The sequence below is a fragment of the Rhynchophorus ferrugineus genome, unplaced genomic scaffold, assembly GCF_030347505.1.
Source record: "Rhynchophorus ferrugineus isolate W39M unplaced genomic scaffold, kcgeb_rfMv2 rfM9, whole genome shotgun sequence".
NCBI lineage: Eukaryota > Metazoa > Arthropoda > Insecta > Coleoptera > Curculionidae > Rhynchophorus > Rhynchophorus ferrugineus.
The window spans coordinates 28,597,963-28,611,548 of NW_027472588.1; the positions used below are offsets into that span (position 1 = coordinate 28,597,963).

Sequence of the window (13,586 nt, forward strand, 5' to 3'; positions counted from 1 at the left end):
CTCTTCTAATATAACCTAACTAAACTCCAGACTGACACTTCTTCCTAAACAACACCGTATCGGTTCATGTTGCACGTGCCCTATCGTCGGCGGTATCGTCTCGCAATCCAAGCGAAATAATCAAAAACCATGACTAAAAAACATCAAGCCGTTGTTATCGACCAATCTCCATATAGTTTCCGACTAAAAGCCTCATCTCTACTCGAGAGGAACCACTCGTACAATGGTAATAAGCGCTCCGACGGAAACATTTCGACCAGAAATTCTAACCGCCGGTTCTTCGGACCGAAATGGTCCTCGGTACAGACAAACGTCTGTACGCGCCCCACCTTATGCTCGATGGTTAAACCAGAATTACCTGTGGCCAGTTCAGTACGTAAGCTAAGCCTTGTGGTGAATGCGGCGAGAAGTTTCAGCTTTTGTGCAGTGGCTCATTCTTTCTTTATCTTGTCGGTAATTGTATTTTTTTCATCCCTGAACTGACTCGACCGAACCGACCTATCTCGTGTGATTTTTAACCGTTTATGGATACGTATTGGATTATCACAGTCAGCTGGTGAATATATGCCCAACAGGTAAAGTTACTCAACCGTTTTTTTTGTTCTGTACTTCCGCCTCTATTGTCGGGATTAAATTAGTTCGAAAATTTGTTTTTAAACCAGTCTCTCGCGTCAACAGGTGAATGAATGGAAGAGTCTAAACATTGGATGACATTAAATATATTCGTCGTGCTCATATTCTCGTCAGTTAATTCGTTATCTCGGGAAGAAGGCTCCATGTTGTTTCTACGATTGTCTAATGGTGAAAACTCGTGATATATGCATTCGTACTGGTATAATATATTTAAACAGGCAAAAAGGTGAAATAATTTGTACTTGACAAATGAATAATTTGAAGACATTCAGTTACAATGACATCCTTATACTATTTAACTTTTAATTAGTTATACAGAAATGATCATTAAAATAATTAAAGAAACGAAAATAAAGCTGAAATAATATAAAAAAAAGTATATTACCATTCAACATCTGTAAAGTAAATAAAATATAGTATTTTTTATATTAAGAAGCAACAACAAGGCTTAAACTAAAAATACTTTTAATTTTAATTTTATTCTTAAAAATTAATTCATTTATCGTAGTAACATTTCAATCTTGTTAAATAAATGGCTTTCTAGCATTGAAATTTATATTTAAGATTATAACATGAAGGACGGTAGATATCCACAAGATATGTATTGTATACATTTACAAGATGAAATAATATGAAAAATTATATTATCATTTATTATTTGTAAGGTAAAAAATAATATAGAAGCTATTTTACATCAACAAGTAACAACAAGGTATAAACCATTTAAAATATTTTGATTTTTAGTTTTATTTTCAAGAATTAATTCATTTATTGTAGCAACATTTGAATCTTAATGTATTTTTTACTTTCTAGCTAATCTTTCTGTTCCTTTAACATTGCAATACAATGACAGATATACACAAGATGTGTATTGTATACATGTATAAGATGAAATAATATAAAAATATATATTAAAGGTATATTATATTATATAACATCTATAACGTAAAATATAATATAGAAGTTATTTTAGACGAATTTAAAAATATTTATATTCCTGATGATATTTTCATTTTACTTTTAAAAATTTTTTAATTTTTTTAAAACGATATTTGAATCCTGTTGTATTTATCACTTTTTAGCGTTGAAATTTAACATTTAACATTGTAATGTGATAGGTGATGTATGCATAATAATACTAAAATAATTTTATTGATGAATATAAAGTTATATAATATAATCTATTAAGAAAAAGCATATTATCATTATATATTTGTAAGGTAAAATATAATACATACGTTTGTTGTGTCCATCCTGTTACATTTATGACTTTATAGTCAAGAAATCTAAATTTAACATTGTACTGCGATGAGTAGAAGACATAGTAAAACTAAAATATGTTTGTTGATGAACATAAAGTTCATCAAAAACTATAAAAACAAAAACTACGTACCAGAAGATAATCGGGTGTTTTGCAAACTACCAATTAGTTACAAATTAAGATCAAAATATCCTTAAAATTATTCATAAAATAACAAAAGACATAAAATAGACAATAACTAATGAGATACAATGATATATATTGATATATTGCATAGAACTAAATGGAAATCACCAGGATACGATATAATAACAGGAGAATTAATGCAAAAACTACAAAGAAAGGGAATTATAAAACTCACCAACTTGATCAATACAGCATTTAGATTAAAACATGTCCCAGACATTTGGAAGATTGCGGAAATTATAATGATCCCAAAACCTGGAAAGTCACCAAACGAAATAAAATCCTATAGATCTATACCACAAGCTTGGAAAATAAGAATTAACGAAAGTAAATCTGTACATGTGCAGTTCACCTATAAACAGACCGTACAAGCACCAATAACATTAAATAGCACTATCATTCCATATAGAAATAACGCTAAATATCTCGGAATAAATCTCGATGCAAAACTTCGCTGGAAGGAACATATAAAGAAGAAAAGAAAAGAACTGGAATTGAAGTATAGGAAAATGTACTGGCTAATTGGAAGAAAATCACAATTATCAGTACACAATAAATTACTATTATATAAGCAAATATTGAAACTTATATGGACATACGGAGTTCAATTATGGGGATGTTCTGCAAAGAGTAACATTAATAAAATACAAATTTTTCAGAACAAAGTCCTGAGAGGTATTGTGGGTGCACCCAATTACTATAGGACTAATTACCTACATCGAGACCTTCAGATACCCACAGTCAGTCAAGACATCAAGCGAATTGCAAGGGGGCAAGAGGAATTCTGATACTAATATTGAAATATTGCAACTATTGGATACCACCAGAACAGAACACAGACTCAAAAGAATCAAACCATCTGATCTTGTGTGGTGTTGGGTAATGAGGTGTATATATTAAAAAAATCAGCAGTAACATATATAAACATTATTTCACCAGAGACTGAGTTAGGGCCGATGGGTCCTCCTAGTTATATACCTAGATGTTAAGTTAGTTAGCATAAAGACACATTGTAGGTTAGACGGAAGCGACTAGTAACAATGTATTAATTAAATAATAAAAAAAAGTATAGAACTAAATAAAGTTCGAACAAAACAATATTACGTGATCATAATATATCAAAAGGAAAACCTCTCATATATAACCTGTTTTATTGTAAGAACATTTAAAGTTCAAGGAAGATATCATACAATATCTAGAAAATTCTTTCCCATGCATTATTTGACATTCTTCAACGAATATCCGTTTGTTTCGGTTCTTCGGTCAGGTTCTTCACACCTGCTTCTAGGCCATTTTTATACGTTCTTGATGTAAATATTCATTCTTCCTCTATGCGATAAACAGGTGTCATAAAAAATCCTCTAACTTTTATTAAAACTAATTATTTCACTAATTCACTTATTCACACTGTCAACAATTTTATTTATATTATGTATATTACATATTTATAATAACATTTTGTTACAAAGTTAGTGACACTGACTGATATATTCATTATTAAATTAAACTATTAGGACAAGTGATTTAGTAATGATTGCCTTATTAATTGATTATTTTAAAAGCAAATATACTTTGTTCTTATCTCGAACAGCTATAAAGTTTATTAAGTTATTGGAAATTCAATGTTTAACTACATACTTCATTAAACTCATTCTGAAAGTGAATTTATACGTTCGGCAATGTCAACACTGTTTTAGAATCGAGTAATACATATCTCTTGCTGCACATATTTCTGCCATATCTGCAAGTATTAGACAGAATGTAGGTAAACAACTATGCAACTGTTGCGCCATAGATATCTTACTGAAACGCAGTCAGTACCATTGGCACACACACTCACACACTGCAATAAATATTAATTTTGACTATATTATTAGTCATTTTTCTGAATATTTAACAAGGTCTTACAAATAGAGACTGGATAATGCAAATCATATTTTCCGTAACAGAATTCTTGAGGTATTGTGAGCGTACAACTATTTAAATTTTATGTTGTTTAATAAGGTACAAAGTTTAGCATTTTGACTCATTATGACATTATTTGTTAAGTAACTTTTTCTCCTTGTATCAAATATTTTCAGTGCTCAATAGTTAACTAGGTCTATTTGTAATACATTAATTTTTTAATTGATTTTACTTCCTTTTTTATATTTTCGCTCTTGATTAATTTAAAACTATCTTCACAATAAATACATGTTGCCATATAGTTGTATTTAATTTTCTGTTAGATATAGTTGTGAAGTCAATGTAATGAAAATAATGGATGTATCAATTAAACTAAGGGACTAACCCAAACCAAACCGCAAAACAAGAGGAAAAATCTACAATAATAAAATAGGGAGATGCCAATAATTATACTGTATATAACATATATCAAGAAAGATAAACAAAAATACAGTAAACTCATAATGTGGGCAACTATTAGCATACGCAGATGACCTAGTTATAACAGCAAAAAAAGATAATTATTGGAAAATATGCTAGAGTAATAAGAATTGGAAAGCAGTAACTAGAAGTTCAACACAATTTTAGGTATCTGAGTTATGGTGCGAGGAAGATGGTAAGATGGAGACACGGGCAAGAAAACAAAATATGTAATATCTAAATAAAAACTATTGATTATAATGACAATATTAACGAATAGTAATTAAATATTTTAGAGGGTCAGTTTAGCCAGTGATAAGATGAAAATAAACTAAATTGTTAGGAAACCAAAAATTAATGCAGCATAAGAATGAATCATCAAATTTTATATATAGAATTATCAGTTAATAAAACTTCATCTGTGATAAGTTTTAATTTCATTCTTCCAAAGAAATGTATTATTGAACACCAAAATAAGGGTTTCTATGGTCTGTAGCTTTATTAATAAAATTATAAAATAAACACAAAAACGAAAGTTGGCCTACGGTTCAGTTACATATCATTATCAACAGAAGAATTTTATGAGATTTAAGAAGATTTAGAGGTAAAAAGCCTATTGGCCTATTTTCAGTAAATTATATATCCAATTGCTCCAAAAGGTTACAATAATAATCTAAGCTTGCATTCCATAAGTTTGGAGATAATTCATGTATAAAATTTATTTCGCATGCCAAGGAGTTAACACTAATATGACGACAATTTTATGAATACAGGTTTTTTCGAGGCTGAAAAGCTGTGTTCATACTTTTATTACAAATTATGGTAAGCTTAAAACTCGTCCACATTACTGTGGACTGAATGTAGACACTGAATTTATTAAATTGTTACTTAAAATGGGTTTTGAAGAACTCCAAATGTTGCGAACAGTAATATCTGAGTGAGCTATTTATTCTATTGTTATGGAACAACAATTCCAAGTAAAATACCTGGAGTTTCTATTAATTCTCTTTAAATCAATGACAATATCTCAAATTATTTCGTGTAATGTATTTCGTCTCAATTTCTCGTTTTGATATAATTTGTAGAAGTAATTTATGTGTATCACCTTCAAAACTTGTATCACCACTTTTAAATGAACCACCTTTACACATATATCATTATTTTTGAAGAAATAGATTTATCAATACATTTTAAACCTTTCTAACATTTAACAATTTATTTTGATTTAACACTTTGTTAAGTAATGCAATTCTTCATTAATGGGCCGTATTAAATTTGTTGTATTATTAAAAATCCATTAAATAAAATTAAATGAATTTATTATACCCTTATTCTAAAAATATTTTTATATCAGTTTTATAAATTAGTTTTCAAAGATATAAATAATAAAAAGAAACAGATGATGTTACTGTGTATTACATCTCAACGGATACATTTCCAGCTAACTTCATATTGAAGCCATTCGGGCCTTCATCATTGACAGGCTTCACGTGAATAAATATATTTTCAATGCCTTGAAAACATCTGAATTTGTACCCGGTAAATCACATTTGTGCGAACACTGCGCGAAAAATGGCTGGAATACAAGCAAAGCCACAACAAGGTTATTCTTCAGCGTGACAACGCTTAGTGCAATTTCAAAACCCGATGAAAATATACTTGGAAACATTAAAATAAAAAGTGCTAGACCACCCGTTGTATTCTCCAGACTTTGCTCCGACATATGACTCGTTACTAGTATCAGCAGCATTACACATCTTAGTAATATACCAAAAAGTGGGTGTATTCGTGGAAAGCTCTTTCGCTTTTTCGCTCTTTCGAGATGGAATCCATAAATTGGCTGAATGATGGGAAAATAATAGCTATCGATGGACAATAGTTTGAATAAAATACATTTTACGGATTATTTACAATTAAGCTTCAAATTAAAAAAAAATCATTCAAAAAGGAATTTATAGACCAACATGTTTATAATAATGTAAACTAATATATCTTCCTCTTTTATATAAAATTCTCTTTATCATTCTCTTAAAAATCGTAGTAAATATATTCGAGGTAGTAAAAAACATTACAAAGAAATATATGCGATGTACATTACTAGCCCAGCGTAAGCTTCTTTGTATGAAAATTAATTCCGCTTCTTTTTTATCCTCGTATTCAATTCACATTCCTCGTGCATTTGCATAATTACAACGCCCACAGAGGCTCCAAACAAAGGAGCTATACCATTTTCGGTTACCAATACAAATTAGTAAATAAGTAAAAGTGATCTTTGGATGTAACTGGTAGACTGGCTCGTTGATTAGGAACGATCTATCTATATTTGTGATGTCCAATTAGACGCAAATGTCAAAGACGATTGCACGGCACTGATTATCTAACGGTAGCTTTTGTCGGTGATTGTGACAGTTTCAGAATATCGAGAGCCTAGGCAAAAAACGTACGGCGGTATCCTTGCCATTATCAGCGGCCATCTGAAACGGGTTAGAAGGATATGGACCATTTTTGGAAAGCACTGCACACTAATGAACTACCTGTCTAATTATAAACCACGTAGGTTTTGCAGATACGGGGGTGTTCCTAATCAGGATTTATATAACTATTAGCTACTAACATTAATATTTATATATGTGTCTGATATTTTATGAGTTTTCTCTTTATTTAGAACAAAAACCGATTATTTCAACAAAATATGATGATGTTTTTGAAATCCACTCCTTATGTACAGAGTTATCGATAGTTATTTATTTAGTTACGAGTGCAAAAACAGAGTTATTTATATTATTTCTGAGGATGTCTATGATAAAACTTCGAGCCAGTATCTAAAGCTATTATCGTAATAACAAGGATGATCAGAAATGATCTTATGTGTCTTAATAAACCAGAATAAATAATCAAAGATTCAGAGTTGTTTCCTAGATTCAAAATATCTCAATATAAAATATAAAATGTTCTCTTTTGGCCCAATATGATAACAGTTAAAAATGCTATATTCGAGGTTTGATCAATCTCAGTTGGTGGGCCTTGAAGAAAGGCTATGTGATACGACAACCTGACATTCTTCTGAAGAAATGTCTGGTAGATTGTATTGTGGGCAAGTTGTAATGATTTGAACAATGTTTTAATGTTTTTTACGTAATCTTTACTATTGACTTGAACCAACTCTCCTTAAAGTTCATATACTAGCAGATTTCACTCGAACTTTCTTTCAACCAAATATAATTCTGGTTGTTTATTGGATATTAACTTGGGCATCGATGTAACAAATACTCTGGTACTTAACTTATCAATATCTGTATTCATATTTTTATTGCACCATGATTATGAAGCCTTAAATGAATTACTCTTCATAGTTTGTTCAAAGTTTTTTTGTACATACGTCATCAAGATGTTTAATGTATTGCCATTTTATTCTAATTAAAAAGATACACAATGCTGTCTGATTAGTTCGAACGCGTAAACGAATGAGCCTGTCAAAGTCGTCCGGTTGTCAGACGCATGCACAATTTTTGAAAGCAATAATAATAAGAGGTTATAACTCTAACCTATAAACTATTGCGGCTGTATAATTAACTATAGTTTTTAGATGTACTATAATGTTAAAATAAATTATATTTGATAACATTTTTAAATTATTTAATTTAGTTTATCTTGTTATATGTCAAAACCAAACTGAACTAAAAACTCAGAGTTGATGCGGCAACATTACGACGTTTTGGCCTCACAAATTTAGATAACGTATGTAAAAAATAACTTTGAATATACTGTATTTGTATGAATAGTGATTTTATATGAATAGTAAAATATTTTTCCTTATTATTTTAAATAAGCCTAACATTTTTTAACAATTAGAATTGTTAATTGTGACTTCTAACTAATTCCACCAGAAATCCAGTAGTCAAGGCGACGTAGTCATCGTTCTACTGATTCCTATCAAGGCATTTAGACGGTGATTTAGTCGATTTTTGTATAATATATATAATCGTTTATAGCAAAATTGTAAAAACCTCTCAGAAACAATCATCTGAGTAATGATGGAAACCAAAGTGGGTACCAAGTTGATCACGCGACAGAAGATTTGTTTAATGTCTTAGTACAAGCTAGGAACCGACAGCAAAATATTTATTATTTAAGTATAGTCAAGATAAACTCTCGTTGGTAAAAAGTGAGCATAATAAATATATAAAGAAGGGGAGACTGTTGGTAATAAAAAATAATTAAAAAGTTAAGAAGAAAGTTAAGCTGGTTTTATGAAGAAAATTAAGAAAGCAAAGGAAAGGAGAAAAAGAGAATTTATGAATGGACTAATTAACAGTAAAGAGAAGGATTATCTGATGCTCTGATGATTATCATGCTCCAACATGTGTTATTTAAAATAAGAAATACAAAATATTTTTGTCGTATGTTTGAAATATAATATACAAAATATAGTATACTAAATATTTTCAAAATACGGTCCAGTCTTAGGTAATTTACATTATTAAGATAGGATTTATACAGCCAGTCGACTTACTAAAAGAAGAATTTTCTTTCATGATAAATAGTTTTTAAAATGGTCAAACAGTCTTTTGTTTTGGAATGAATAAAACCTTCTAAAAACAATCTTTCTGCAGATCCTGATGAGCGCAAACTTGCGTTATATTGTATCATATATTTGGATACCGTTTAAGAATAGCAAACTTTTTTTTCTCATTTAAGAAACTGACTAACTCTAACTTCACTTTTGATGTTTCCACCTCCTTTACTGGTATTGCTAATCCCCAGATATTATTTCATGTTTCTTGTAATTGGTCTCTAAGACATCAATTGTAAGATTTTAAATTGTTTGATTTACTGATATATTGTAATATTTTCTAGCAATCAACAAATTTTGTAACTATGGTGGTAGAATAATTACATCTTAGGATAGATTTCAATTACGTATTTTAATTACAAGTCATTCAAATACTGGCCAACCCTGATATTAATTATATCTAGACAACCAACATTATAACAGCTAAAACATAGCGTATTAAATCAACCATTAAAAGACCTTATTTTATATAATTATTATCAGATCCGAGGCAGAAAAATTGTCTATTTTTATGAAGTAATGAAAGAAAAATAACGTGACCCGATATAAACGTGATATTTAACTCTTAAAAACCTTCAATCAAGTATGTCCAAAGATTCAATGAAATAAAAATCACTGAAAGTGATTTTTGGCATCAAACTCCAATACTGTCAGAAAAAATAGTATAGAGAGCAACATTTTGAAAAACAATGTAAACACAATATTTCAAAACATGGCCATAAATTTATAAAAGAGTGCATCTGAATTAATATATGTTCGTATAATATATCAATATAAAAAGATTAAACTGGATATTTCAATATTATTACCATTTTATTTTATTTTTATCCTTGTCATAACATAATTAAGAATCATTGATATTAATTGATTGCGAACATAAACTGACATTTTAACAACAGACATTTTCGCAAATATTTCGCCAAACCGGTTACATAAAAAACTAGAATAGCCGAAATATATCCCACACAAACCTTAGAACAGTAATGTGGAATGATGCAAGTGAAAAGCGAAAGGATCATGGTCACAACCAGTGTTGCCAATGCACGAAAATGTCGACTAAAATGACTCCGACCAGCAAGAGCCAATCGATATCCAAAAGAATACCATATAAAAGCACAGTAAATAAGCAACCAGTTCTTGGTGGCATCAGGTGAAAGCACCACCATGAAAGAAGCATAAAATCAACATATTTCACTGAATTTGAAACCGGCACATTCACTGAATATCAAACGAAATCTAGAATAAATACCGCAATATTAATTAATTTTCTGGTATTTAAATTAAAACAAACCGAAAGATATGATTGTGTATTAGTCAACGGTGTGGTCAGTAGTAACCTTCCGCTAATAGAATATAAAAAAATCAATATCTCAGTTAAAACCACTATAATTAAAAGACCAAAAACAAAGTCGAAGGTATGATTATTAATAAGATGTTAAGGACGCATTTTAATATCCATTAAGGTTATTTCAATTAATTAAGAACATTTAGTATAACGTATAATTTTGATAACACGCCTTATTTAATAGCTCAACAACTGTGCAAGGTTTTTACAGCACGGAATCATTGAGTACCTAATGATAATAATAACGATAGTGATAATTTACAGTAACTGTAAATAAGGTTAATATACAGTTTTTTAACATAGCATCTTTTATTAGATAAGCTTAGTACAATTTTAATTTATAAATTAATTTACTATCGTTTTTCCGTTGTACTTGAATAAATTCACAGGGTACATAGTACATATATATAGTACATATTTCCAATTACAATGAAATTAGACTATCAAATTTCGAGGTCATCCTTGTGCTGTTCTTCGTTGGTTACATAGCGATAAGCATTTGTAATTAATAGGAGAACATTATTTTAGCAGTGTTGGATTACTAGTCCGTTTCATATCTTGCGCCCCATAAGCCCATATAATTTAATATCAATAAAAGTGTTGTTTGCAAACATATGCATTTATTCCATATCGAGGATTTTAGTTGCAGCCCCAAAGCCGAGAAGGTGCAGGAAAACAACCATTTTTACATATAAACTCATTGTATAAAAATAATTCTTACCTCAAGCAATTAATTTCAATAGTTGTTAGATAAATTATAAATGGTTTATATGAACAGAAACTATATGTTATGTCATAATTTAAGAAATCCACAGAAAAATATGTACTGATTTATTTAGGTAATACCATTCCCAAACAGCAATATTACTTGCCTTTCCTGTTGTTACCTTTTTCAACTTTGACAACTAGTTACGTTTGTAAACAAACACCTCCTTCATGGTCCATCGGAAGATAAATTTGTTTAAGTAAACGAACATGGGGAATATCTTTCGAAGTTTTTTAATTTACCCCATCTGGCGCCAACGCTTGAAAATAATTGCTTGAGTAACACTTAAAAATGAGTATCTTCAAAAATGTTTGTATCATTAATTACGCGTTAAGATTCATTAATTTTTGGGTGTCTTAAAATTAATTTTCCTTGTTGCAATTTGAACAGAATGCATTGATGTTTATCATATTGTAGTTCGTAGTTCTAAATCGCTGTTCTATTTTTGTTTTAAATGTAATTCTAAGCTCGATGAAAATTCTAAAAAGAAATACAGTCAAACTATTAGTCTAACTATTGAGCACTTTACTACTTCATAATCTTAATTAGCGTTGGGAACTATCGACTGAAAACGAAAAAAAAAACGAAACAGTCAAAACAGTTGATAGTCAAAAACTAGCGACTCAAAAACAGTAATTACTAATAAATAGTTATTAAATAGTAAAAAAGATAAAGATAAAGATAATAAATAGTAATTACTTGAACAAAACTTAAGAACTAAGGATGTACAATAACCATAAATACTAAACAAAAATTAAAAATATACCTAATCATAGAAAAAACTAATTCATGACGTAATTAAAAATAATCGCACAATAACTACTAGAGTTTTTAAATAAAGTAAATGCATTATTTATTGTTTATTGAACGAAAATATTATTGCCATAAAAACATTCAAAAGTATTTTACTATATATCATTCACAATTTTAACCTTTTCACACTATACATTAACAATCTTGAAAAATATCGTTCCAAAATGCTGCTAAATTAATATACAATATGTTGTTATTAACAAACTACCAAAAAATCATAAAACTATTTATATTACATATAAATCTATGGAAGCATAAATTGGGTACATTTTTGTCAAGGTCGCGGCTATGACGACAGAGCCATAACGTTAAAAATGAGTCGAATGAAAGTCGTAGAACCAAAAATAGTAACTAAAAGTACACGACTGAAACAGTCGATACTAAATAATAACAAAATCAGTCGGACCGAAAATAACGACTGAAAACAGTCGACTGAAACAGTCACTTTTGAAAAGTACTAAAATCAGTCAATCCAAAAGTAACGACTGAAACAGTCGATAGTAAAATTAGTCAATTACTAAACACTCGATAGTCAATTTCAATCGATAGTTCCCAAAACTAATCTTAATATATCTCCTTAATCTAATTCATAGCTTTGTTTATACAATTTAATCACTATTATTCCAATGATTATGCCATTGAGTTAATATATGTAGAAGCGACAAAATAATAAAACATCTCAGGTATTTTTTTCAAACATTTTGTCACCGGTAAAAATTTACATTATATCGAATAACGATGGAACAAACTTTTCTTCACCCATCATATTGATTATTCCAATTTTATACAATATTTATATACTCATTAAACTTTACACAATTACCAGTAAATTATAAAAACATGACATCAATATCACATTAGACATATGTTAAGACACAAAACATATTTTCACGTAGGAAAACACGGAGATTTTTCGAATTGCTATTCAAATCGATATCTGTTAAGAAATATGTCGATTATGTCACTAGACTTACCAAAGTTAGAGACATGAGTCATAACCAGAATGCCTACATCGACGCTGGCCTTTAACAAAAATCATTACCGGAAACGTCGACTGTCCATTGTTCGGGGGCTCTCGATGAAATCCGTCTAAAATAAAAGATTAAAAATCTAATTTGTGGTGTTTATCAACGGGACATTGTTATATCTTTAAACTGATATTATTCGTTTAGATAATAATAGGTATTTAAATCACTCTAGTTGGAATGGAATAACAAATACCCCCGAAGAAAAGAATCACATTATTTTTTTTAATTTTTATTAGTAGATTTTTCGATCAAATTAAAAAAGCTTGTTGCGGGCTTGGTTGGCGAAGTGGTAAAGGCGACAGGACGGTCCACCTACTCTTGCGATAGTTGAGGGTTCGAATCCTGCTGGGGCATGGAGGTAAATGTTTGTATGTGATTGTCCTACGCAAGAGTGTAAAATCCAACAAGGAAAATAATTCCAGTCACACCAGTAACCAGTAACCAGATGTCTACAGTGATGATTTCTGAGTTGGTTACTCCAAGTCGGTAGGTTAATGGCGAGGACCGTCGTTCGGAACCCACGTTAAAGAGTAGGTCATGTCCATCTAAACCCTCGTTGGTAAAAAGGAAACTTATAGCCAATCATTAATTTAACCATCCTTCTGGCAGCATATGGT

General features: G+C 29.9%; 1 protein-coding gene across 1 annotated transcript in view; it reads left to right on the top strand.

Annotated features, from left to right (window-relative positions):
- The first annotated feature begins 316 nt into the window (after nt 1-316).
- The window catches only part of LOC143202586 (uncharacterized), a 105,568-nt gene continuing 92,298 nt past the window's right edge, over nt 317-13,586 (top strand). The window contains exon 1 of the mRNA XM_076414199.1: nt 317-575. The gene's annotated coding sequence lies outside the window, so the exon portion shown is untranslated. The remainder of the gene's footprint in view (nt 576-13,586) is intronic.